Source organism: Lepus europaeus (genome assembly GCF_033115175.1).
Source record: "Lepus europaeus isolate LE1 chromosome 12 unlocalized genomic scaffold, mLepTim1.pri SUPER_12_unloc_1, whole genome shotgun sequence".
In the NCBI taxonomy this organism is placed as follows: Eukaryota; Metazoa; Chordata; class Mammalia; order Lagomorpha; family Leporidae; genus Lepus; species Lepus europaeus.
Window position 1 is genome coordinate 191,398 of NW_026909001.1, and position 27,798 is coordinate 219,195.

General features: G+C 43.1%; 1 long non-coding RNA gene and 1 pseudogene across 2 annotated transcripts in view; both read left to right on the forward strand.

Moving 5' to 3' along the window:
- The window catches only part of LOC133754285 (N-alpha-acetyltransferase 35, NatC auxiliary subunit-like), a 62,828-nt pseudogene extending 44,885 nt beyond the window's left edge, over positions 1 to 17,943 (forward strand).
- Positions 1 to 27,798, forward strand: part of LOC133754274 (uncharacterized) — a 303,902-nt gene that overhangs the window by 77,348 nt on the left and 198,756 nt on the right. The window lies entirely within an intron of this gene.

A 27,798-nucleotide genomic window follows, 5' to 3' on the forward strand; every position in this document is an offset into this window, starting at 1 on the left:
ATGAAACCCACCGTATAATATGGATCTGTTAAGTAGTTTTTGCATTGATTCACTCAGTAAGATATCAAAGATGCAAAACAGGAATCTTGCAGATTACTGGGATATGATGTTCCACTTTGCCATATCTGACTATTGTGTGCTATTCTCTAAATCTGCCATCTAGCAAACTGAGGATATTAATTCCCGTAGTAGCTACAGCTGCATATTTCAGACCTGTGCTGAAAAGAAATTTCCTTGGCATGTTCACTATTGCTCTGATTTTTATGGTCTGCTGACAAGCAAGCTTCAGGAAACTGTTTACATAAAATTGGCTTGAATAAACTTCTTAAATGTTTATCATATCTAAAAGATGTAAATAACCCAAAAGTCTATCCAAGGGTGAATAGATAAGTAAAATGTGATCTCGCAATCAAGACCTTGAAAACATAGTAAGTAGAAGAAATCTTTTACAGAAGATCACATATTATATGATTTTCATTTATATAAAATGTCCAGAGTCAGCAGATCCACATAGATGGAAAACACAAGTGGATGAGTGAATACTCAGGATTGAGGGGAGAATGGAGGCAGGGCAGAAGAGTGCTTTCTAGTGGGAGCAGAGTTCTTCCTTGAGGGGATGGAAATGTTCTAAGCTTCATTGTGGCACTGATTTCAGAACTGAATATTCTACTTTTTTAAGATTATTTTATTTATTTGGAAGACAAAGTTACAAAGAGAGGTAGAGACAGAGAGGTCTTCCATCTGCTGGTTCACTCCCCAGTGGCCACAAAGGCCACAGCTGCGCTGATCTGAAGGCAGGAGCTACCTCCAGGTTTCCCATGCGGGTGCAGGGACCCAGGGACTTGGACCATCTTCCACTGCTATCCCAGGCCACAGCAGAGAGCTTCATGGGAGGAGGAGCAGCCGGGACTATAATCAGCACCCATATGGGATGCTGGCGCTTCCAGCCAGGGCTTTAACCTGCTGCGCCACAGCGCCAGCCCCACAACTGAATATTCTAAAAACTGGAACACCTTCAATAGGTGAATTTATATGGTGTGTTAATTATATCTCAGAAGAGTTAGAAGTAAGAAATCACTATAGTATCGTTTTCATGATTTGAGAGAAAAGTGACTTCTATTGAATTTGATATGCAAGCCATCATTTAATTGTAAAGAAAGATAATTTCAGACATTTGAGGTGTAAGAAAACTTATCTCCTAAAGGTTTTGGATGGTGTTCTTCTTTTAAATAGGGGAGTAAATCAAGAAAGAGGGGAGCATGAGTTTTAGGGAATATGAAAATCCAACAAGGAAACCTGACAGCTTAGCATCATGTATGGAGGACAAGTCCAGATTGGAGGTCAGAGGCTCTGGGAGAGTTGTTCCACACAAGATTCAAGACCAGCCATCACCAGTGAAATCCATACCAGAGCCATTCTGTTTGATGTATTGTAAAGAGGTTTAGAGAAGTGGCAAACAGTGCTAAGAAACAAGGGAAACACAAAGTAAGACAGTTACTTCAAAATGTATAGGAAAATAAGTGACTTCCATCATTGCACAAGTTATATGTGCCGAGCCAGGAATATCATTTACTTAATCAAAATGGTGCAAATCTGGACTGAAAGTTGTGATCTAACTGTGTAGGAGGTGCAGGAGCAGAAGTATAGCATGCAGATAATTTATACACTTACAGTACTACTTGTTTTGTCAGTTTTACACCTTACCTGTGAGATGGAAGTCAGAGATAAGGTGTAAAACTAATAAGATAGGGGGTCATACTCTAATTTTGTTACTTGGCAATATATTTGCAAATATGGAAAGAAATAGCTAAGTGGGAGTGTGAGAGATTGCTTCAGGGAAGAAAGAAATCATGGGCTTGGGCAGGTTGGGTAAGTAGAAGATTATTGGCTTTAATAAAAATATCATTTAGGGGCCGGTGCCGTGGCTCACTTGCTTAATCCTCTGCCTGCTGTGCCGGCATCCCATATGGGTGTCAGGTTCTAGTCCCGGTTGCTCCTCTTCCAGTCCAGCTCTCTGCTGTGGCTAGGAAGGCAGTGGAAGATGGCCCAAATGCTTGGGCCCCTGCACCCGCATGGGAGACCATGAAGAAGCACCTGGTTCCTGGCTTCAGATTGGCACATCGCCAGCCGTACCAGCCATTTGGGGAGTGAACCAACATAAAGAAGACCTTTCTCTCTGTCTCCCTCTCTGTCTATAACTCTACCAACAAATAAATAAATAAATAAATAAAGATAAAGTTTCCTCCTCTCGAAAAAAAATAGCATTTAACTATTTGGTTCTGTAACTGCATTCATTTATGACAGAATAGAATAAATTTAAAATTTAGTGTGTGTTAGGAAATAAATGGAGGACATTTCGCCTCGCTGGTAAAGTTGAAGTGCCTCTGTTTGACACCTGGCTCCAGCTCCTGAGTCCACCTTCTTGCTAAAACAGACCCCAGGGGCCAGCAGTGATGGCTCAGGTGATTGGGTTTCTGAGACCTGGATTGAGTTCTTAGTCCTGACTTTGGCCAGGCTCATCCCTGGCTGTTCAAGCATATAAGGGATGAACCAGTAGATGAGAGCTCTCTCTCTCTCTTATTTCTGAACTAGATATATAAAAACAGATACATCACCTGTAATATGGCCCTTTAACCTCCTGAGACTGATGTTGGCATTGATGCAGAAGCTATGTAGCTTCAACCACGTTGACTTGATTTGCCCACCTTGACAGTATATTGTATAAGAGGTGGAGCTGATATTTTAAAAAATGTATTATAAAGATTTGAGAGACAGAGTGAGCTCCCATTTGCTGATTCACTCCTCAAAATATCCACCATAGGCATGGCTAGGCCAGGAGCCAGGAATACAGTTTAGATCTTCCACATGATGGCAGGAGCCCAGACACATGAGCCATCACTACTGCTCCTCAGGGTCTGCATTTTAGGGAATTGTGGTTAGGAGCTGGGAATCCAATCCTACACAGATGTGGGCTGCAGCCATCTTCACCACTAGGCGGAATGCCCCCTCTCTGGCATTTTAAAATCACACCCCCCGTTAGAAAGGACTAGGTTATGATGTGCTCATTCTGAGAACTTGAGATTTTCTCTTTTAATTGAATTTTTCTTGTTTAAAAATGCCCGTATATACCTGTACACGTACGTATGTGTGTGCTCCAGAAGGCTCTGGTTTGAAGATGGTGCAGTGGAGCTGCCTCAGATGCTTCTCTAGACCTAACTGAAAACTGTGAGAAATAGGAGAGATAAGAGAACGTTAAGAGTAAATCCTAGATTTTCTTGGCATAAACATAAGTAGATTTGCAAAAGGCCAGTGTTCTTCAAAGCAATTGGTATAAGCTGCAGGACAAAATCAGGGATTCTTTTGAAAGATTCACAAGTGTTGGATACCTGAGCTGACTGTGAGAACTGTGTGATGAATAACCTGGAGAGACAAAAGAAATGAGGCTGCCAGAAGACATGCAAGTGTGCTTTGTTTCTGTCACAAGACTGAGGAGGGACTTTGGATATTAGCACTCAGTAACTGGTAATTCTTCTCTGTACTGGACGGTAACCTCTGTGTGCTTGCACAGACACCTCACATGGAGCTTAGTAGCAAGCTGGTGAGGCTCCCTGCTGGTCTGGAGTACTGTTCTTTTTTTAAGATTTATTTATTTACTTGAAAGTCAGAGTTACACACACACACACACACACAGAGAGAGAGAGAGAGAGAGAGAGAGAGAGAGAGGTCTTCCATCTGCTGGTTCAGTTCCCAGTTGGCCACAGTGGCTGGAGTTGCGCCGATCTGATCTGGAGCCAGGAGCCAGGAGCTTCTTCTGGGTCTCCCACGTGAGTGCAGGTGCCCAAGGATTTGGGCCATCTTCTACTGCTTTCCCAGGCCATAGCTGAGAGCTGGATCAGAAGTGAAGCAGCTGGGTCTCGACCAGTGCCCATATGGGATGCTGGCACTGCAGGCTGTAGCTCAACCTGCTAAACCACAGTGCTGACCTGACAACTTATTTTTTTAAAGATTTATTTATTTATTTATTTATTTGAAAGGCAGAGTTACAGAGGCAGAAAGAAAGATAAGGGTGTCTTCCATCTGCTGGTTCACCCCCAGATGGCTGCAGCACCTGGAGCTGGGCCAATCTGAAGGCAGGAGCCAGGAGCTTCTTCCAGGTCTCCCACTCAGGTGCAGGAGCCCAAGGACTTGGGCCATCTTCCACTGATTTCCAAGGCCATAGCAGAGAGCTGAATCAGAAGTGAGGCAGCCAGGACTGGAACCGGTACCCATATGGGATGCCAGCACTGCAGGTAGCGGCTTTACCCGCTATGTCACAGTGCCAGCTCCCTGATAAATTATTTTTAAGCTAAGAACTCAGAATATTCTTTTTTCCATGCCTTTTTTCTGGTGGAAGAAGACTAAGATTAAGAAAAGAATCCAGCCTATTGAGACATAAATGAAAGAGCTGTGGCAAGCATTGGTGTGATTTCTGTGTTGAACTATGGTTACCCTGTAGTGGAAGTTGACTTTATTATGTATATTGTCACATAAGTGTCATGAACCTTGATATTGTAAAGTGAGAATACAACGAAAAGTAAGCAAGAGAGGGACTGATTTTTATATAAATATATATACATATATTTAAGAATTTATTTATTTGAGAGAGAGATTTACAGACAGAGGGAGAGACAGAGAGAAAGGCCTTTTGTCTGTTGGTTCACTCCCCAGTGGCCACAACAGCTAGAGCTGCGCTGATCTGAAGCCAGGAGCCAGGAGCTTCCTTCGGGTCTCCCACGTGGTGCAGGGGCCCAAGGACTTGGGCCACCTTCTGCTTTCCCACGTCACACAGCAGAGAGCTGGATTGGAAGAGGAGCAGCCAGGACTAGAACTGGCGCCTGTATGGAATGTCAGCACTGCAGGTGGAGGATTAACCTACTGTGCCATGGCACCGAACCCTAGAGAGACTGATTTTGTCACAGGGTTTCAAAGGTACTGGTTAGAGAGGGTAAATCTATTATAGAGAGACAGGTATATTTCAACATAATGGAGGTAACAGATAGTGATAGAGGCACAGTGATTCAAATTTGGGAGTTGGAAGGATATGGAGGGAGTTTTTTTAACATTGTCATTGTTTATCATGGGTAAGAAGGTTAGTAGGTACTTGTGTAAAAAATGTAACTGTAGAGATACTAGTAAAATATCTATACAGTTAACAAAAGAGTACTTCTCAGGAAGAAAATTTAGCTAAGAAAATTGTTTTAGTGCAGGAGGAAATCAAAAGCATCACATTATTTTCTGTTAAGTGGCCACAATACTAAGTTCTGATTCTTTCTCTTCTTTCTTTTCTCTATTCTTGAAAAAGATAACTCCTCTCGTTTTGAGATGCGCTGAGTAAGGTGCACATCTGCACTAGAATAGGCTATTGGGGCCTTACGCTGGGTTAGGACAGGGGCCGCCTGGTAGGTGGGGTATCCTGACATAGCTGTTGTAGACACCTGGGTCAGAAGGGTATGCCTGTAACAGGACGTGCCCTAGCCGTGGCCATGTGAGCCTGTGTGGGGCAAGGACTTGCCCACGTGGGAATGAGGCACACGTCTGCAAAGAGGGGGTCTGGAACACGGTTTTGAGGCAAGTATCTTGAGGAGGGCATCGCCAGCAGTAGGCAGCCTGGCTGGATTTACACCCACATGAGATGAGAAGGATGCAGCTGGGCTTTCGGTGCCTGAACCTACACAGGATTGGGGATCGCTGTAGAGGAGCAGTGTGGTGCTGGGCGGAGACTGAAGTAGGGTGGGAAGGGCGTGCCTGGGAGGGCAGCCTATGCAAGTTTTTGGAGTCAAAAATCAGAGGGGGGCCGGCACTCTGGCACAGCGCGTTAACACCCTGGTATGAAGTGTCAGAATCCCATATGGGTCCTGGTTCAAGACCTGGCTGCTCCACTTCCAATCCAGCTCTCTGCTATGGCCTGGGAAAGCAGTGGGAGATGGCCCAAGTCCTCAGATTCCTGCACCCACGTGGGAGACTTGGAGGAGGCTCCTGGCTTCAGATCTGCACAGCTCTGGCCTTGCGGCCAATTGGAGAGTGAACCATCGGATGGAAGACTTCTCTCTCTCTGTCTCTCCTCTGTGTAACTCTGACTTTCAAATAAATAGAAAAACAAAAGTAAGTGAGAGCTGCAAAAATATGTAACATTTAAAAAAAAAAAAACAGAGGAAAGGAGCCCTGGCAGGATTAGGAAGCTGTGCATGTGTGTGTGTGTGTGTGTGTCTGTCTGTCTCGGCGTGGGTTGCTGGAACCTGAGTAAACTGCATGGAGGAGGGGCTGTGCAGTGTTGGAGAGCAAGCTTAATAAGGAGGACATCTGATGTCTACATGGGAGTGGCCTGGTGCAGGGCTTCAGAGTGTAAGCATGGTGAAGAGCATGGCCCTGGGGCAGAGGGGGAAGCCCAGTTGTAGGTGTCGCATCACAAGTGAGGCTCTGTGCAGGAGGGTAGGCTGGCACAGCATATCAGAATGTAAGGAGGAAAAGGAGGGTGTCTGCTATGGTTGGGTTGTATTTTGTCTTCCAGAGTTCACATGGTGTCTTGGTCCCTGGTGTGTAGGTGATGAGAGGGTAGAACCTTTAAGAGGTGGGGCCTAGTGGGAGGTAGTTAGCTCATGGGGTACCACCTTGCAAAAGGGGTTAATGCTGATCTCACAGAGAGTTCTCATGTGGGTGAGTTATTGTAAAGCAAGGCCAGTCCATGCAGCTAGTTCCTTTCTGCTTCTCCACTGGGTTGTTTTGCAGCCAAGGGGCACTTCCCAGGACACTGGCTGCATGCTGATTGGATCCTGCAGCCACCAGAACCATGAGCCAGATACCCCTCTGTATAAGTTACACCCATGTAAGTACTCTGTAATTTGTTACAACAACACAGTGGAGCCTGAGACAGTGTTTGAATGGGAAGGAGGCTCCATGTCAGAACTTACAGACTAAGTAGGGTGAAGAAAGGCAAAAAAGTGGCTGCTTCGGGATTTCAGAACTTAGGTGGGGTGGGAGAGCATCCGTGGAGTTCTGATGGCCAGTCATGGTAGTGATAGGAAATTTAGTGAGCGGAATCATGGCCACAAAGAATTCTTGGGACCTATAAATGCTATTGTCAGCTACTGGGATGCTGACAATGCAGGTAGTGGCTTTACCTGCTACGCCACAGTGCCAGCCCCTCCTGTGTTGGTTTGGAGTTCCTTTTCTTGGTGATAGAAAACCCTGTCTGCCATCAACATAAGGAGGAGCTGTGCTTTTAGGTCATTACATTTGCTTATCTCCTTGAGAAAAATATGTACTAGAGACCTGTATTAATTGTAAAGTCTGTTGGAGGACTCTGTGTATGTGTAATAGCATTTGTGATTTAACATTCAGAGAAACATTGACGCGCTTACTGTTTTTTCTTTTTAGATCATCCAATTATGATGGGTTCTGAGCCCCTTGTTAACCAGAGGTTACTACTGCCCACCTTCCCTCGATATGCAAAAATAATTAAAAGGGAAGAAATGGCCAACTGTTTTGCAAGAATAATAGATAGAATAAAAACTGTCTGTGAACTTGTGAATTTAACAAACTTACATTGTATCTTGGTAAGTAGAAGGCTTTTCTAGAGTGTAACTTTGTTTTAGTAACAGAGTTCATCATGTTTTAAGAAACTGGGGGCCGGCACCGCGGCTCACTTGGCTAATCCTCCGCCTGCAGCACCAGCACCCCAGGTTCTAGTCCTGCACAGGGCACCGGATTCTGTCCCAGTTGCTCCTCTTCCAGTCCAGCTCTCTGCAGTGGCCTGGGAAGGCAGTGGAGGATGGCCCAAGTGCTAGGGCCCTGCACCCCATGGGAGACCAGGAGGAAGCACCTGGCTCCTGGCTTCGGATTGGCGCAGCACGCCAGCCATAGTGGCCATTTGGGGAGTAATGCTTCTTACCTGTTTTCTGTGAGAGCTGGAGGATTAAGTGGACTGCATACATACTCATTTAAAAATGGTTTGCACCAAATTTTTGATTTTTCTATGAACTTTTTGAAGTACCCTCGTACACACATCCTATCTAATCTTCATAAGGATTTTATCTTATCCATTTTGGAAGCTAAGCAGCCAAAGTTTAGCAAAGTCAGATGATTAATCCGAGTTTTAAGAGTGGTGTTCTATCCCTAGATTTGGTCTTCAGAACCTTTTATGTAAATGTGTGTGTAAATCTGTGTATGCTTACGTACATGCATACACACAGAGAATGGAGCTTTAAAAATGCGAAATTTGTATTTCTCTAATTCTGTTTCTGAATTAATTCTTTGAAGCCCTTATACACATACATGTTTACCTATATGTATGTGTATTTTTTATAATAAAATGGTGTCATGTTTAGTAACCTGTTTTTTAAACCGCTGATCTCTATATCATGGACTTTTTATGTTATATATACATGTTTCTACATTATCTTAGTGGTTTTTTTTTTGTACTATCATGAGGCATTTATTATTATGTACACCTGAAACTTTTTCCATACTTGGGTTTTCTGTTTTTACTTCACAGCAAGATTATGAAAAGGTCTAAAATATTTATAAATCAAACTTCAACTGGGTTAGAAATGAAATATAAAGAGAACTAAGTCTAGACACAGTGGTGCTGTAAGAGCTTAGATGGTTTTGGCTCATGTTTTGGGTATGAAAAGCAGTATAGCTCATCTCAGGAAATAAAAGCAGGTGCTAAATCACGAAAACCCCAGTCAATTATTTTTAGCATGCCTCTTAATTTTTCTATCTCCTGGTTTCTTGTCTTCTGTGCATGAGTCTTGAACAGGTAACCACTTGAGTGGATGCCGGCGATAGATTGGCCACGGAGGAAGTGTCAGCAAACACGAAAAAGCAAATCCAGCCATTACTATGTACACAGTCCACCCGAACTGTTATCTTAGTGATTTTATATGGTCTGCCATTCTTGGCCTGTATTTTCAGTTCATTCATAGTAAATTACATTTCAGTCAGTATCATAAACAGTACTGAGGTGAACAAGCTTGTAGGTAAATCTTTACATCATGTACTTCCCTCCACCTTAAGATAAATTCCTAAAAAATGTATGCTTGTTTTTAAGCTACTGCATTTTGAATTGATCATCTTCTGTGGGTTGCAGTGTAGGAAAATCAGGTTTGTTTGGGGAATATTAACATGTTTAGGGATGGAACTTTTTGATTGATAAATCATCAGTCATCTTAGGGAACAAGCATACCAACAGGTGTTACTGACTGTGTAGATAGGCATTGATTGTTATCTTGCAAGCTTAGATAATATAATTCCTAAGGCTATGTCATTCTCTCTGAAGGGTTCCTTTTTGGTTTCAGGTTGCCACTGTACCTGTATTTCTTGAGATCACAAAATATCTAGTTTATATAGCTAGTATTGAGCAGCAGTCTTTGAGAGATAGTTGATGATTAATAAGGATTTGTGCTTTAGTTTTTGTTTTTTCTTGAAATGCCTTATCTGTGTTTCCATTAATTCTTTGTCATTAAAGTCCAACTTGAATCATCTTTCTTTGGGGAAACTTTCACTAGTTATGCCTTTATTACCTACTGTTGTGTTTACTTTCTTTTATAGAAGTTTGCCCTTAATCTATAAAAATAATCTTAGAATCCTGAAGGTAGGAAAGGTCATAGAAACATAGGCCAGTTCATTTTGTAGTCCTTTTACGGCTGAATACACCAAGAGTTTTAACCAAACTGGATCACTCTAGTGGAATATCTAGAATTAGAGTAGAGATTTTCTTATTTTCCCTGTTGCATTTACTTTTGCTGATCTTAACTGTTGGGTGGAAATATGTATAATTTGCATTCAAAGACTTATATACTCCAGGGTATGTTCTTAGTGTATTTTGTTGTTTGACCAGTTCTATTCTTCTGTTCTTAATAAAAAGTGGACTTTCTTTTTTTAAATAAAAGGAGGGACAGATCTGATTTGGGTCTTTGTGGGCTCCTGATAGCTCTGTCACTGTGTCAGTTATTTTCATCAAGCACTCTGAGGAGACAGTGGCCCATTCACAGGTAATTTAGGGACTTCACATTGGGTCTAACCATGGTTGTTATCAAGGGAAAAGGGAACAAGATAGAGCTGTCAGATCTTTCCCACCCATTGCCAGTGAAGTATTTCTGTCTTCCTGGCTTTCCTCATTCTCTGTTTGGCCTTCTGCAAAACACGGAGCATATCTGAAGCTGTTAGTATTAACAAGTCCTTCTGCATGAAAGTTTTCTTGGGGTTGATGTCTTGAATCCATTTTGCTTGCCTGCGTAGAGTAGATTCTCATTTTTTTTAAATGAATTGCTGAACTTCTTTGTGATTAGTCTTCTTTTTACCTGTTCTGTAATAACTTCTTAGCTATTTGGGTCTTTATAGTTCTTGACTATTGACTCCTTGTTGCTTTTCTGACTTTGGTCTGTTTTCATAGTTGGTCCTGCTGCTTTGTGATCCACTGGTTTCCTAGTTCAACCTTCAGTAAAGCTCTTGATCTTAAGGTCACTGAGTGCTGTTTTGAGTATACTTTTTTTTGAAGTTATTTGTTTATTTGAAAGGCAGAGTGACAGGGAGAGAGAACTTCAATATGCTAGTTCTCTGCCCAGATGCCAGCAACAGCTGGGACTGGGCTAAGGCTGAAGTTAGGAGCCAGGAACTCCATCTGGGTCTCCCTCTAGGTGGCAGGAATCCACATATTTGGACCATCATCTGCTGCTCCCAGGCACATTAACAGAAGCTGGCTCAGAAAAGTGAAGTGCCAGGACCAGAACCGGGCACCCCAGGAAAGGATGTAGGCATCCCAAGTGGCAGCTTATCCTACTGCACTACAGTGTTCCCCTTTTGGGTTTACTTTTGACAAGTGTCGCATATACAAGCTTCCATGGATATCAGTGGTCACATTTTGGATTTTTTATGTACAATAATTGGAACAGATTAATACTTTACATCTGGATTGTATCTAAAAGGGTATAATGGAAATTGTTTGAAGATTTACTGAGGAAGCGTGAAATGACGTATGAACTTGTTTGGGAATAGTGTTAACAAATTGTGACAGGGTCCATATTTCTGTCTTATCCCTTCGAGTTGGAGAGATGAAGCAACAAGATTTTAGAAAAGGAGAAGATCGGTGTGAATTGGAATAAGAAAGTATAATGTAAGAGTTGGAATTTGATCTGAGTTTTGAGGAATGAGTAGAGTTTTTCATAATGAAAAAGTAGGAGAAATAGTTTCTGGAAGTATGAGGAAAATGGCCACAGAGTGTAAGGCCAGTAAGGAGAATGTTGTGATTCAAGTCATGGCTGCATGTTGAGTTAGGAGTTGAAAAGTTGGAGGAGATGTAATTAAGGTGGGGCAAAATTGCAAAATCCAGATGTTCTTTAATCACTAGATTGTGGAGCTGTTGTGTGTTTTTGAGCAGGAAAGTGAAATGATGTGAGTAAAAGTCATTCTTGGGCTAGTAGGCTAATACAGCGATGCAGGTGGAAGGTGCCAAGAGCCTCCAGCCAGCAGCTTGCCTGCTGGGTAGTGAGTGGTCAGTATAAGATGGAGTAATTACTCTTACACATACATATTTTATTATAGCAGAAGTTTAATCCTAATTTCACAGAGGTAGTTGTGCTCAATAGCACCTGGTCAGGTCCCTTTTCTTTAAGCTGAAACTGATCTGAAGAGGATCTTATTATGAATGGCTTGCTCAGGAATTTCTGATGTTGGAGTGTTTTGTTAAAAACTCCTTGATTCCTTGGAACACCTTTTGCAGCTCCCCTGTCCAGCACAGTGTGTCTGTGTCAGGGGCTTTTTAAGCAAACATAAGGCTTAGAATCCAAATCCTGGAATCCATAACAACTTTTGTAGCTACCCTTTTCAGAATGGAGTCTTCATTAGGGCATCTTTAAAGCTATACACAAAAGCTTGGAATCTGAATCTTGGAATCCAATTCCACAGGATCCTGTCATCAGTAATTTCCAATCCTGGAGCTTTAGTTAGAAGCTCCTTAGTTTCCTGGAACAACTTTTGCAGTTACCCTTTCCAGTACAGAGTCTGCATCGGGGCCTCTTTAAAGCTATGCACAAAAGCTTAGAATCCATATCTTGGAATCTGATGTCCGCAGAATTTTGCCATTCTTAGAAATCTCAGATGCCTTTTAATATCTGACCCTATGTTGAAACATATGATACAGGAATTTCACAGACATGTATCCAAGATCTTACATTTGAGGCACTTAATAAACTTTAATGTAATACCCAAGAATACAGGAAATGGAGCTTGACACTTAGACATAACTAGAACTTATGATGCATAATATAACAAAGTAAATCATTGGAGTCAAGTTTTACCATTAATGTTAATACTGTGGTTCTTTTGACAACAGAGGTTCTGCATGGGAAGTTAGTACACAGTGACTCCTGTTGTTAATTTAACAATTCACACTATTACATGTGACATCAGTTATCAGCTGAGGCTCTTGACATGAGCTGCCCAGGCCATGGGAGCCTTTTGAGTTTCACAAACTCCTTCAGTATTCAGACAAGGCCATAAGCAATGTGGAAGTTCTCTCCTCCCTCCAGAGAAAAGTACATCCTTCTTTGATGGCCACTCTTTTCCACTGGGGTCTCACCCAAGGAGGTTTTCCATGCAGGGACACTTTTTGCATGAGTGTCCTGCCTTTCCATGCCTGAAATGGTCTTGTGGGCTTTTTAGCCAGACCAGAATGCCTTTAGGGCTGATTTTGAGGTCACTGAGTGCTACTTAAAGTGATTGTCACTCTTTGAGTCTGCTGTACTGACTCCTTCCCATGTTGGAGCATTTACTCTACTTTAACTCTATTAGTAGTAAATGCTTAATCCTATTGACATGATCGCTTTAACACTTAATCCCACCTATATGATCACTTTAAAACTTAAGATGTTACCACTACCATCTAGCCCAAGGGGATTTGTGATCGCATAGTAAATTTTAAACTGTACCCTTAGAAGTAAGTTCGTAGGAATGCATGCAGAGCTATACAGCTTAACAGTCTCTCTGTAGGACCTGAGAAAATAACAACAGACACAGCTCTTCATGAGCTTAATTATTATGAATAATTTTACATGGATACATTGTATTAGCTATAATTCCTTATCCCATCTAGTCAAAGTGCCTTCCAATTGTCAAGTGTAGATCTTTCAGGGAATCTCCAAAGGAGTAGATGTAGAACTACTCATAGTTAAATCACCTTGTAACCTGGGGAAATAGGAGGTAAATAGGGCTAACCTTTGGCCCAGTTATATCTCCGATCATCTACCTTAACTGATCATCTGACATCTCAGTGCTACTATGCCCACTATAGAGCTTAATGCATATATATCATACCAAGGAAATATAAACCACCCAGTCTGAGAAATGCCATTCCAGACTGTTAGAATCCCACTCCGGAGGTGAAAATATCAAACTGGAATAAGGGGGATCAACTCTGAAGATAAAAATAACAGACAAAAACAATGAAAATATCATTTAATCCCACTTCAGAGGTGAAAATAATAAATTGGAATAAGGGTAATCTGCTCTGAAGACAAAAATAACAGACTAAAATAATGAAAGTATGATTTAATCCCACTTCAGATGCAAAAATAAAAAACTAGAATAAGTAGGATCCACTCCAAAGGTGAAAATAACAAACTACAATAATGAAAATATGATTTGAAATACATAGCTGTATTAACCAGGAAGGAAGCATGTGGTGGGACATGGGGGCCACCATCTTGGGGCAGAAGTACCAGCCTCCACAACAGGAAGTACAGCATCCTCTATGTTTAAAGCTCCTCCTCCCTGACGCTAACATGTTTCTAAGCAACCAGACCAATTCTCCAACTCGAAATTAGTAATTGAAAGCTTTTACGATAAGGCCCAGGAACAAAGAGAAATGTCTTGGAACTTTTTTTCCTGCTGATACTAGTTAAAAACTTAGAAAAGCACAAAAATTGTCTTTGAAACACACTACAACAAATCTAGAATCCTTAGTTTTTCCTCCATGTAAATCTGTTTTTTTCTCTCTTATTACATTGCACTAACAAAAATACCAAAGTCCTTAAAGCCAGAAACTGTGAAAGAAAGCCAATCAGTTCCTTCCTTTTGAAAGCTACCAGCAACAAAAGAAAAGAGAAAGAGAAGGAAAAAAAATCTCGCTTTTCTTTTGAGCCAGTGAGCTGCTCTTCTCCCCTCAGGGCAAGGTGGCTCTGGCCTCATTTCATGTGGTCTACTACTGCACTAGGATCCTCTGCCTGCACTCATCTCAGCCTGCTTTGAGCATTTTACATCTGCTGCTTTAACACTCCAAAGTGCTGCACTGGCAGGCCCACCCCCCCCCCCCAGGCTGCCAAGCACTTGTGCAGAGGGAGCCTTGTGTGTCTCCCTGCACATCACCCGCTGGTGCATCTGAGACTGGGAGGCTGGAACCAGGGAACTTATAGGGCCAAGGTCTAGGGCCACTTCATACCACAGGTCTGGCCATCCTATCCCTGCCTTGTGACCAGCACGAGGGCCAAAGAAAGTGACGTGTCCTTCCCCAGTGAAGTCCATGAGCACATCCCACCAAGGGCAGGCACTTTGGACCCCTGTGTTCCCATGGCTGGGCATGCAGGGAAAGCACCAATCCAGATGGGGGAGAGGTAGGATGCAGGCAGATAGGGTCAGAAGCCACAGGAAGTCCTCTCCCACCATTACTGCCTAGTTTTAAAATTTCTTAAAAATCCACATTAGAAGTCCTTTCTTAAAAATTTTACATGTTATATGTCTCTTCAGGGTCACCACATGATATCAGCAATGACCCCCTAAAATCTATGTGGATATCTGGCTCTTTAAAGTTCCCTAGAAGTCAAGTCTGGGGTGCCACATATATTACCAGAATTCAGGGTGCCAGATGATATCGCCATATGCTTATTAATAAATTCCCAATATTAATAAGCCTGAGAGGGTTAATAAGCCTACTGCAGGGAGGAGGGACACTGGGCCAAGGATTGTCCCAAAAACCCAGTAGGCTTGGGCTATCCCTACCCCCACTAGGCCAGCAGACCCTCCTTTGCATGTTCTGGTCTTGACCGCAGCTTTTTCTTCCTGTTTCCTTTAGACCCCAGAGCCAACATCAAGATATCACCAGTTTCCATCACCTGCTGTGTCCAGACCCTCACTGTACGGTGTGTAACAGAGTGGCTGCCAAAGTCAGTCAACTGCTGTCACTGGGGTACCTGCTAGATACTTCCTCTGTGCATTATGTGGCTTCCTCAACTTCTGTGATGAAGACCTCATTCACTGTGACATCTGGCCACTCAAAAACTTGTCCAAGGGCTGGCGCCGCGGCTCACTAGGCTAATCCTCCGCCTTGCGGTGCCGGCACACCGGGTTCTAGTCCCGGTCGGGGCACCGATCCTGTCCCGGTTGCCCCTCTTCCAGGCCAGCTCTCTGCTGTGGCCAGGGAGTGCAGTGGAGGATGGCCCAAGTGCTTGGGCCCTGCACCCCATGGGAGACCAGGAGAAGCACCTGGCTTCTGCCATCGGATCGGCACGGTGCGCCGGCCGCAGCGCGCCTACCGCGGCAGCCATTGGAGAGTGAACCAACGGCAAAGGAAGACCTTTCTCTCTGTCTCTCTCTCACTGTCCACTCTGCCTGTCAAAAAAAAAAAAAAACTTGTCCAAGAGGCCAAAAATCAGCCTCTTTGTGTGTGCCATCTCCACTTCTCCCTTCTACTGTCTAACTTAACCATGGTGATTTTTTGCCTGATTTACTGTCCCCCGAACCACCAGCTGGCTCAGTACCACCAGAGCCTATGCCTCCCTTGGCTTCAAAACTCCCAGTGGACCCTTTCCCACCCCAACCTATTGCTACTTGCCCTCCCACACCACATGTACTCAGAGATCAGATCATGATCTCTATCCAGAGATTGCTTTCTCTGTAATGAATAGCCCTGATGGGTTATCAAGAGATATTCCAACAGTCAGTGAAATTGACCATTCAATGCCAGAATCATCCTGGCAGCAGGCCCAGGTCAAGGATGCCAAAGACTTGTCCTCTTCCAACTTAGAACAAGATAGTATCAAGCAAGAGCTTCTTGATGGCCAATCTTCTGATACCTCTTGTACAGAATGTGCATCCAACCTTGTAGAACCCACTAACGCGTTACTCAGCCATGATGATCTGGCACTCTTGGAGAAACAAGTAAGAAAGAGGGGAGATTTCCTGATCCAGAAGGAAAGGGAAAATAAAATGGAACCATTCCTAAAACAACTTAGTTCAGACCACCAACTGAGTGCTTCAGAGAAAATGATAGAGTCAAGTGCTGATAGACAAGAGTCAGCAGTCAGTCCAGACCACCAACTGTATATATATCTGAGCCAAAGTTAGAATCAGATGCTGGTAAGCATGAATCTGCAATCACAGCAGAACAGCCACTAGATACTTCAGAGAAAATCTAGAGTCAAATGCTGACAAGCCAGACACAGAAGTCAGGTCTGACCTCCAACTATATACTTCACAGAAGATGTTAGGGCCAGATGCTGATAACCATGACTCAGCAGACAGGCCAGTGCACCAGTTAAATACTTCAGAGAAAATGTTGGGCTGGCGGGTCAGTGTGGCCACAGGTGCTCGGGTGGCAAACATGCACAGGACTGATGCTGCACCATTGCGTCCCAGCCTGCGGAGGGGCATGTGGGGCCCTTGGTCTGGGTTCTGGTCCATTTCTGGCTGGCAGACCACACTTTCTGGGTGGCACCTGGCTTTGCCCTTGCCCTCACCTTCCTGGTCTGTGGCTGTGGAGTGCCTGTACCCCTTCTTTGTGGGAGAGTGAATTCAGCAAGATGGCTGAGTAGAGCTGCCTGTTGCTCATCCTCTCTGTAGAAGGGCTCGCCACAGAGAGTAAGCGGCTGCATTCTGACTGTATGCTGGGTAGTGGCAGGGGGCAAGTGAGAGCCCCATGGAGCCCAGCAATCCAGCACAGCACCACAGAGAGGACAGCGAGGCTCCCTGGCCAGCGGCTCCCCTGCCTAGGTTGTCCTGGAGACAAGACAAAGATCTCTTAATTAAAGAAAAGGTGAGCTGGAGGTCCCCGTTGCCACTGTGGATAACCACACAGATGCTCCCAGCCCTCAGCACCCTTGACTGCAGCCTGGAGTTTGCATGCCAGAGTTTTAGTGTCAGAGTATGAGTCTGAATCATCTTCCCTCATCGCTCATGACCTCCACTTCTGTAGCTCTGTGCCATCTTGAAACTGGAACCAGTGCTGGACTGCATCGCCCTGTGCAGTCCCACTTTCGAGACTCTGCTGTCATCTCCCCCCTGCTCTCCCCCTACACTCACACAAATGGCTGCAGCAGCATGAGCCCTGCTACTCACAACCTAGGGCTAGCAGAAGAGCTGAAGAAGACACACAGAAAGTGCAGTGCTGTGCCCACCCACAATCAAAGCTAACACATCACAGCAAATCGATACCTTTGTTTTACTCTAGAGAAAAAAAAACATAAAACTGGAAAAAATTACCAGCACAGATACCAACATAGAGACACCAGAAACATAAAACAGCAAGGAACAATGCTACCTTTAAGGCAGCACATTAAGCTTGTAATAGCACCTCTCAAAGAAGAGGAAGTTAAAGAAATGTCTGACAGGGAATTCTGTGTACAAATCTTAAAGTTGCTCTGTGAGATAGAGGCGAATCTCAGTCAACAGCTTGAACATATGAAAAAGGCGATTCACGATTTGAGTAACGTAGTCAGTGTGGAGAAAGATAACAAAGAAAAGAACCAACTGGAAGTCTTGCAGCTGAAGAACTCAGTGAGCAAAGTAAATTCATTTGAGAGCTACAACAAGAGAATAGATTGTGTAGAAAAAAGGATTTCTAAAGTCAAAGATAGGTCTTCTGAATTAATCCAGTCAGGAAAAGACAAGGAAGAAACATTGAAAAAGTGTAAATAAAGCCTGCAACACCTACAGGACACCATTAAGCAAACAAATATTCACATTTTAGAAATTCTAGAGGGAGAAGAAAGGGAGAAAGGCACAGAAAGCATCTTTTATGAAATAATAGCTGAAAATTTCCCAAGTCTTATAAAAGACACAGACATCCAGATCCAGGAAGCTCAACGAACCCCAAGTAGACACGACCCCAAGAGGTCTTCTCCCAGGCACATCATGATCACGCTGTCCAAAGTCAAAGATAAAGAGAGAATTCTTAAAGCAGAAAGGGGAAAATACCAGGTCACATACAAGGGGATTCCTGTTAGGCTGACGGCAGATTTCTCAACAAAAACCTTGCAGACCCGGAGAGAGTGGAATGATATATTCAGAGTGCTGAAAGGGAAAAATTACCAGCTGAGAATCCTGTACCCAGTAAGGCTAACCTTGAGACATGAAGGAGAAGTCAGGTCCTTCTCAGATAAGCAGAAACTAAGGGAATTCATCACCACTAGGCCAGCCTTGCAGGAAGTGCTCCAGGAAGTCCTACATCTAGAGGCAGTACAGTAACTGCCCTCAGGAAAGCCCACTGACGTGTGCAGTCATTAATAGAGTAATACACAGATGAGCCAGAAAGGGATTGAACATTACCACTGCAGTCACCAAAACACAATGTTTGAAAGTAAGAGAGGAGATTGGAGGGAAATCCAAGATGGCAGAATAGGAAGGGAGCACATTGATATTCTTCGGCAAGACACAGGTTAATAAAAGTGGAGATACTGCAGGGTCAAGGAAGAGTAGGGGAAGAAACAGCAGAGGAAACTCTTCCGGAACTAGTGATTCACAGTGGACCTGCGTGGAGAGCGTGGGAGCCCAAGTTCGGGACACCAGCAGCAGACTCAACGCACCAGCGCTGGAACGCGAGGTGAGCCGAACCTCCATAGCCCGAGACACCAGCGGGCAAGCGGAAAGAGGAGGCTAGAGGGAACGAGGCTTGAAACTCCGTGGGGAAAAGTTCACCAGGCTAACTAGAAGAGAGAGAGGGAAAAAAAAAAGTGACCGAAACGGACACGAGTTTCTCTCTCTCCGCTCACCCCTCAAGGGCGAGCAAGACAAAGAGCAGGTGCCATTTTGGACATACGTCATAAGCAGGGCGACCTCAGGTCTGCACCGGCCCTGAGCCTAGCAGAAAAACCTGACTCTGGGGGGAGGGGTGAAATAACTGGAGATTAGCATCTAACTTGGCAACCCAGTGGGAGACTGCAGGAGAATTGGAGCCCACACCGAGGGCAGCAGAGATTCCCTGTGTGGTCCTTGGGAAAGAGCTTCCAATCTCTGGCCCTGTGGGTATATCATTTGCCTGCTAACTACCTCCAATTACATTCAGCTGTACGGAATTACTTCCCTTTTGAATCAACAAAAGAAAGAGACATTTACCACACCTAACCTGGGAGTGTCATCTTGACACACCCTCAACCCTGAGGAACCAAACACAGCTCTCAGTCCACACCCATCTCAAGCCTCTAAGGCTCCACCAAAAGCAGACCACTTAATCTAGAGTCATAGTATAACAAGAAAAAAAAAAAAAACCACAGTGAAGAAACCAAATATCTCCAACATGCCATACAACAAACGCAAAAACCGAGGTAACAAGAACAAGGAAGAAACTATGACGCCCCCAAATGAAACAGACACCCCAACTCAAGATTATGAAGATGATGAGATAGAAGAAATGCAAGAAGCAGATCTCAAAAAATTGATAAGAACATTAACAAGTTCTCAAAAACAAATTCTTGAACTACAGAAATCCTTAAAGGACAAGATAGAAAATCTCTCTCGTGAAAGTGAAATATTAAGGAGGAATCAAAATGAAATGAAACAACTAGTGGAACAAGAAATGGTGATTGTGACGAGAAATCATAATGAAATGAAGAATTCAATAGATCAAATGACAAACACATTAGAGAGCCTTAAAAACAGAATGGGCGAAGCAGAAGAGAGAATATCAGACTTAGAAGACAGAGAACAGGAAAGGAAACAGGCAAACCAAAGAAAAGAAGAAGAAATTAGAAATCTAAAAAATATTGTCGGGAATCTACAGGATACTATTAAAAAATCTAACATTCGGGTTCTAGGAGTTCCTGAAGGCATGGAGAGGGAGAAAGGATTAGAAGGCATTTTCAGTGAGATACTAGCAGAAAATTTCCCAGGTTTGGAGAAGGACAGAGGCATCTTAGTACAGGAAGCTTATAGAACCCCTAATAAACATGACCAAGAGAGATCCTCACCACGACACGTCATAATCAAACTCACCACAGTGAAACATAAAGAAAAGATTCTAAAAGGTGCAAGAGAGAATCCTCAGATTACTCTCAGAGGATCTCCAATTAGACTTACAGCAGACTTCTCATCAGAAACCCTACAAGCTAGAAGGGAATGGCGAGACATAGCCCAGGTACTAAGAGAGAAAAACTGCCAGCCCAGAATATTATATCCTGCAAAGCTCTCATTTGTGAATGAAGGTGAAATTAAGACTTTTCATAGCAAACAGAAACTGAAAGAATTTGTTGCCACTCATCCTGCCCTGCAAAAGATGCTTAAAGATGTGTTACACACAGAAACACAGAAACATGGTCATCAATATGAAAGAAGGTAAAGGAAGGAAACCTCACAGCAAAAGATCACAGGAAGCTCAATTTCTCTTTGACATAGAATTAAACTCTGATGCACTGTTAGAGCAATGTGTTAAAGTAATCTATTATGTTCTCTTGATGTCTGTTAAATTCTAATTGTTCAAAAACAGCTGAATTTTTATTAAGAGCTATGGGTTATTTAACTATGTGCTTATTTTCAAAGACTTGAATAATCACCTTGTAACAATGATCAAATTTGGTCTATGTTATGTCATGATTTTAAGGAATCTTAGTTCAACCAGATATTTTGGATTTTGATATTGGTCTATTATGCTATGTTATATGTGCGTACATATTGTATGTCCACATGGGGAAATTTTATTAAGAGTTTTATTTTAAATGGCTTTTAGATAAGATTGTCCATAAATTTAAGCTGCTAAAATCAATCAAAGATACATTTTAATTTGTGTGACCTGAATCTGTGTATCATATGTTTTAAACTTGTTGGTAGAAAGAAACTAAAAACATTTTATATGGTTGTGCTTAAGTTTGCTGGTTAAAGAAACTACACCATGTTAGATATTTAAGAGGTGTTTTCACATACATGATTCTTAAAATTTATAGAAGGCATTGGACCTTCTGGTAAATGTTTTCTTAAGTTGTTATCTAATGGTTGAAACTGTTTGCTAAGTATTCATGTAATATTGCTATTGTCAGCAAGTGATCTAGGACTTGCTCCCTCATTTCTCTATTCTAAGCCCAACTTGTTCTTTCATTTCTCTATTCTCTTCAAGGTAGGGAACTAATTCTATTATGAAGGAATCTGTAGGACGCACAATTTAATCTTTAGACCTTATAAGAGATGGCTAACATTTTTCTGTAATAGCATAGCCAAAATAAGAGCTTAAATAATAATCTCATAGCTAGATTCACATCGCCATCAGCGAAGTATACAGTAAGTAGAAAAAAAAAAAACAAAAAAAACAAACCTCCCTTTCAGACCAAAGGGAAAGAAAGTTTTAAAGTGAGAATATAATTTTCCTCATGGGCATTGTCTACCTTAGAAAAACTACTACAGAACATGCCTGTGACTATACACTTGTAGTTCAGGCCACCGAAGATTAGAGTTGGGACATGGGCACTCCCTTGACTTGCATCCTCTGGTCTGCTTTAACACAAACCAGGAGGAAAAGAAAGCTAGGCATCAGAAGCAATGGGTGGCAGGCCTATTAATTGCTGATCTGTACGGTGATCTGCCCTCAAGGAGACCCAACAGGCCAGTCCACTGCAGTGGCTTTCAATGTGGTAAGTCTGGGCTTCAGCAGAAGTCAGCTTGTGAAGAGCCCTGGCAGCTCTGCCAAGAGTTGGGTCACTGGAAATGGACCTGCCCTGGAGTCGAAGGATGCCCAGGTCAGAGCCACAGATCTTATTGGCTCCAAGCTGAAAAGCCCTTCACTCAGCCCAACTTCCAAAGTGACCACTGCAGCTGAGGGTATGGTCAAGTAGGGTCAGCAACATTGCAGGCAGAACTGTAAATTTCTTGTTAGAGAAGCCACCTGCCTTTACCTGGCCAGCTCTCCTCCCAGGCCAGCCAAGTAATGAAAGTCAACAGAGTGCCTTCCCCTAGGAGGTTCACACCTCCCTTACCCCATGTGAAGAGATAGATATGTCTGGGCCTCTTAACTTACAAGGCCTAAAGCCCACCAGATTATTATCAAGCCCCTTCTATCAGGTTCTATTTGCCTCTCAATCAGAAAACTTAATTGTAGCTTAGACAGCACCTTTCTTAGCTCCTCTAATAATGACTCTGTCCTTTGTTCTAGACCCTGTCTAGTGCACTTGGGCCTCATTCCTTTGTAATCATAACCTCTACTCTACCACCAATGGCTCTACTCCCAACCTGTGTGTACTGATGGTCCTCTTCCCCACTTAATGCTGTATAATTGTTCAGACCTGGTAAATGCCACTCTTAGGATCATTGGTTACTATCCTCACCCTGTCTTTTATGACCTTGTCTAAATATGATCAGAGTCGGGGAACTTGGAAGGCTTCCATAGCCTTGGCAACTCATGACGACAGCCTAGGGTGGTTACTGGCACCATAAACTAGAGTGTCAATTTGTTGGGTCAACAACAGGAGCCACTGTGTGCTTGCTCCTGATGTGGGATCTCTGTCCTTAATGTACTGTACATTTTGATTTAATGCTATAACTAGTACTCAAACAGTATGTTTCACTTTGTGTTTCTATGTGGGTGCAAACTGTTGAAATCTTTACTTAATGTATACTAAATTGATCTTCTGTATATAAAGAGAATTGAGAATGAATCTTAATGTGAATGGAAGGGGAGAGGGAGCGGGAGAGGGGAGGGTTGCGGGTGGGAGGGAAATTATGGGAAGGGGAAGCCATTGTAATCCATAAGCTGTATACTGGAAATTTATATTCATTAAATAAAAGTTAAAAAAAAAGAAAGTAAGAGAGGAGATTGACAGGACACACAAGACAGCCAGAAGACACTGAACAGAAGGACGGAAGTATGTTGTTACTATTAGTAATAACCTTAAATTTAAATGGGTCCAACTCTCTGCAGTGTAGACTGGATGAGAACCAAAATTCAGCTGTGTGCTGCCTATGCGAAATTTACTTCAGACACAATAAATAATGAAAAAAGGACTGGTTCACAAAGGTTGTAACCATTGTGAGCACATGTATACACTACTGTAAATCAAATGACTGTTACATTTAGAGGAAGGGAGAGGTTGCTCAAAAATAGAAGCTGGGGACCTCAGCATACATGTGTCAATGGACAGGTCATCCAGACCGAGTCAGCAGTGAAAGAGATGGACTTAGCGTCTGTGGAGTGCTGCCCCAGCTGCACATACATTCCTGCCTCCAGCTTGCACCCTACATTAGGCCACCACCAAACGAGGACCAACAGATTTTTAAAAACCAAAATCACTGAACCACATGCTCATGCCAGATTAGTGGATCCCTTATCAACAGTGACTGAGAGTGCTACCCAGAGCAATGCAGTGAGAAATAAAGGCATCCAGTTTGGAAAGGAGGAAGCCAAATTGTCCCTGTTTGTAGTCAACATGATTCTACATATCAGAAAACTAAAACCTCCACCAAAAAAACTCCAAAATTACAAAACAAAAACCCTGTCAACTGACATGATTTCAGTGAAAATGCCAGATACAAGATCAGCTTGCAAAAATTAGTAACATTTCAATGAAGAAAGCAGTCCCATTAAAACAACAGCAGCAAAAACTGAAAAATAACTCAGACTAAATTGAAACAACGGGGTAGAAGAGATCACTAAGACCTGGAAAGCCATCCCATGGTCATGGGGTTGAAGAACTAATGTTTTTTAATGTCCATACTACTAAAATTAGTCTACAGAGTCAGTGCAATCCGTGTCACAGTACCATGACATTCTTCACAGAAACAAAATGGGAGAAAATACTTCCAAGCTGTCCAGCTGCTGAGATGAAAGAACTCAACCCAACACCCACCCCCTCCCAAATCCAATTTAAAAAGTGTGCAATTGATCTGAGTAGCCATGTCTGAAGTGAAAATATACAGATGGGCAACAAGTATCTGAAATCATCAGGGAAAGAGAAATTGAAGCCACAGTGAAAAATTATCACACCTGTTCGTATGGCTAAAGAACAAAAAAGACTCAGATTCTGGTGAAGATGTAGAGAAAGGAGAGTTCTCCTACACCATTGATGGGAATGTTAATCAGTGCAGCCCTGTGGGAAACTGGAGTTTCCTCAGAAATCTAGAACCAGAACTGCCATACGGTCCAACAGTAGCACTGTGGGTTTTTATATCCAAAGGAAAGGAAGCTGGAATGTCCAAGAGATGCCTGCCTTCCCATGTTTATTGTTGCACTGCTCAAACAGCCATGGTGTGGAGTCGACCTGAATGCTCCATTGGTGGATGAGTGGATAAAGAACACGTGGTTACCTCTACATAGTGGAATAGTACTCAGCCATAAAAAAGGGTACAGTCTTGTCATTTGCACCAGCAGATATGAAGCAGAAGGACATTGTGTCAGCACAGAAAGAAAACTACTGCATGTTCTCACTGCAGTGTGAAATCTTAGAAAGCTGATCTCAGAAGAACAGGGATCACCAGAGGCTGGGAGGAGGAGCATGGGCCACGGGTGCCCAGGTGCAGCTATGTGAGAGTGGTAACTTGGTAGGTCACTCACTGAACAGTAATTGTGTCTCAGAGTAGCTAATGGGATTCTGCATGTTCCCAACACAGTGATCAGCATTTGAGGTGATGGGTATACTAATTAACCTGGTCATTACATGTTATGTACATGCACGGGAATATCACACTGGACCCCATATGGATGGATGGATGTGTCAATTATGCATAAATATGCACATCACAGTCTTAAAGCCAAGAAAAAAAAGAAAATGTTAGGCCAGACGCTGATAAGCATGAGTCAGAAATCAGTCCAACCACCAACTGTATATATCAGAGCAAAAGTTAGAGTCAAATGTTGATAAGCATGACTCAGCAGTCCCTTTATTTTGGAAACAGCAAAGGCAAACCAGAGGAGCTACAAATGAACCAGCAGCCTCCATCTCCTAGGACCTCTGACAATCAATTAACAGAAAATATATCCAATACTTTTTCGGTCTTCCATGTTTGCACAGTGAGTTCTTGTGCTCAATTATCCATCATTCAGATGACTGTCCCTCAACTTGGGTCATCTTTAATGGCATCTCCAAAGCTTCCACATCTCAAGGATCTTTAGGACTTTCCAATTTCCAGCCTCTGATCTTGCCTGAGATCCAATCTCAATCCTCAACTAAAACTGTCTCCCAATCATAGTCACAGCATGCTACTCAGGCCCAGTCTCAGTCCAACCTTAAATCTCCAATCCCAATGCTACCAACATCTCCTGATTTCCAGCTTAGGATCTTTGGAGTGTGCTTCCATAGACCCCATAATGAGGCACAGTGTATCATGCAATCTGAGCTTCATCAGCTAGAATACAATGTGCTACAGAAAGAACAGGAACGTTTGTGGGGTTTACCCTCGATGGTCCAAACATCTCGGCAATACCTTTGTCTTCCACCACCCAACATTTCATTGGTGAGCCAGTCCTCCAAAATCCATGTTCCAATCTCCATCATTCCTGGAGATTACCCTCTGAGCAGTGAAATTCATAGGAAACTTGAATATCATCTTAGAAAGAGACTCATCCAACACCAATGGGGCCTACCCCATAGGGTCTGTGAGTCTCTGACACTGATGAATCCTGAGAGAGATGTTCCTGAAATATATGCACCAAAGAGTTTTCAGAGACTCAAATGGATACCTTTGTTGAAGGAACAGAGTAGCAACAATTTAAGGAATTCTGAATCGAGCCAACTTCCAATCTCCCATGAGACAAGCTCAGAAGAGTTTCAGTCAGATAACAATGAGAAGGGCCATCAGAGACACAACCCAAAGAATGGCCCAAGTGATCATCTATTGAGTGACCCAGAAGGATACTCAGATAGCAGTTAAGGGTCTGACTCTGATAAAGATCAAGGAAGTCATACAGTGAGTCTGTATGGAAATGATTCAAGGGCCTCAGGGATAAGTATAAATCAGCAACAACTAGAAAATGCACTCAGAGTATATTTGAATAAGAAAATCAGGGAAATAAAAGAGGGTAGACTTCCTGAGACTGTTCATAGTTCATGGCGTGCCCTCAAGCAGACAATGTCTTTCACTGAGAAATCTCACAGTCAAAAACAGATAGATGGGGCATCATCTGTGAGAAACAATAGCTTGAAGAGGTGTGGGGAACCACAGGCCGGCCGCTCGTGATAACCATTCCCTGCGGCTGAGGGCACGTAGCCTGGCTCACTTAAAAACAACGGACTGAAGTGCATCCTGTTTTTCATGCAGGACTCAAACTGAAACAATAGTTTGAGGAAGCACATCCTGTTTTTCATGCCCATTTTTAGTGATCGGGCTGTGGCCTATATAAGAGGGACGCTTGGGGAGAACGGGAGGAGGAAGGAGAGAAGCAATAAAGAAAAGCTGAAAAGCACATAAACATCGTGGATTCTTGCTTGCTATATGGATCTTGGTCTTGTCGGGGACCCACTGATTTCCGACATTTGGTGCCGTGACTCGGATGCGAGTAGCAACAATTTAAGGAATTCTGAATCGATCCAACTTCCAATCTCCCATGAGACAAGCTCAGAAGAGTTTCAGTCACATAATGATGAGAAGGGCCATCAGAGACACAGCCCAAAGATTGGCCCAAGTGATCATCTGTTGAGTGACCCAGAAGGATACTCAGATAGCAGTTAAGGGTCTGACTCTGATAAAGATCAAGGAAGCCATACAGTGAGTCTGTATGGAAATGATTCAAGGGCCTCAGGGATAAGTATAAATCAGCAACAACTAGAAAATGCACTCAAAGAACATTTGAATGAGAAAATTGGGGAAATAAATGAGGGTAGACTTCCTGAGACTGTTCATAGTTCATGGCGTGCCGTCAAGCAGACAATGTCCTTTGCTGAGAAATCTCACAGTCAAAAACAGATAGATGGGGCGTCATCTGTGAGAAACATTAGCTTGAACACTTCCCAGGAGATTTCTTTCTTGGCTTCTGGCAAACAAAAGATGCTGGAAGAACATATAAGCAGTTTTTGCATGAATCTGAATTGTAGCCTTCCCAACAGGTTCCTTGAATCCAAACAGATCTTCAACAAGAGAGAGGACTCATCTTCTTCCTTAGGCCATTCCTATTGTTCCTCCCAAGATAGCCTTAGTTCTACGATGCATTCCAAAGTTATGGTGTCCACTTCACTTGGTAGGAGCTCTACACCAATGTGTAGAGACAAATTGAAGATAAAGTCAGCACCCAATCTGGATCATCTCCTTCCTGCTGCATCACTTGTAGGGAAGGGAGGACAGGGGGACCTGAGACCACTGTCCCCAGAGGAAAAACAGGAGCTTGCAGGTGTTCAGATTAAGAGTGGCAGACAGACTTGTCCATGCATCCCAGACAAATAAATTAAGAAACAGACTGGACCAGACAGTGGACACAGCTTAGTGCTGATGTCCACAAGTCATGATGGGACTGGACCTGAGGCAAAGGAGAAGAGAATCTGAAAGAGCACTTCACAACTGGCACCTTTGTGGTTTTGGCTTCTGTAACACTGCTTGCTTACTTGTTCCACCTTTTTGCAATGCGGTTTTAGCTTCTGTGCACTTGCT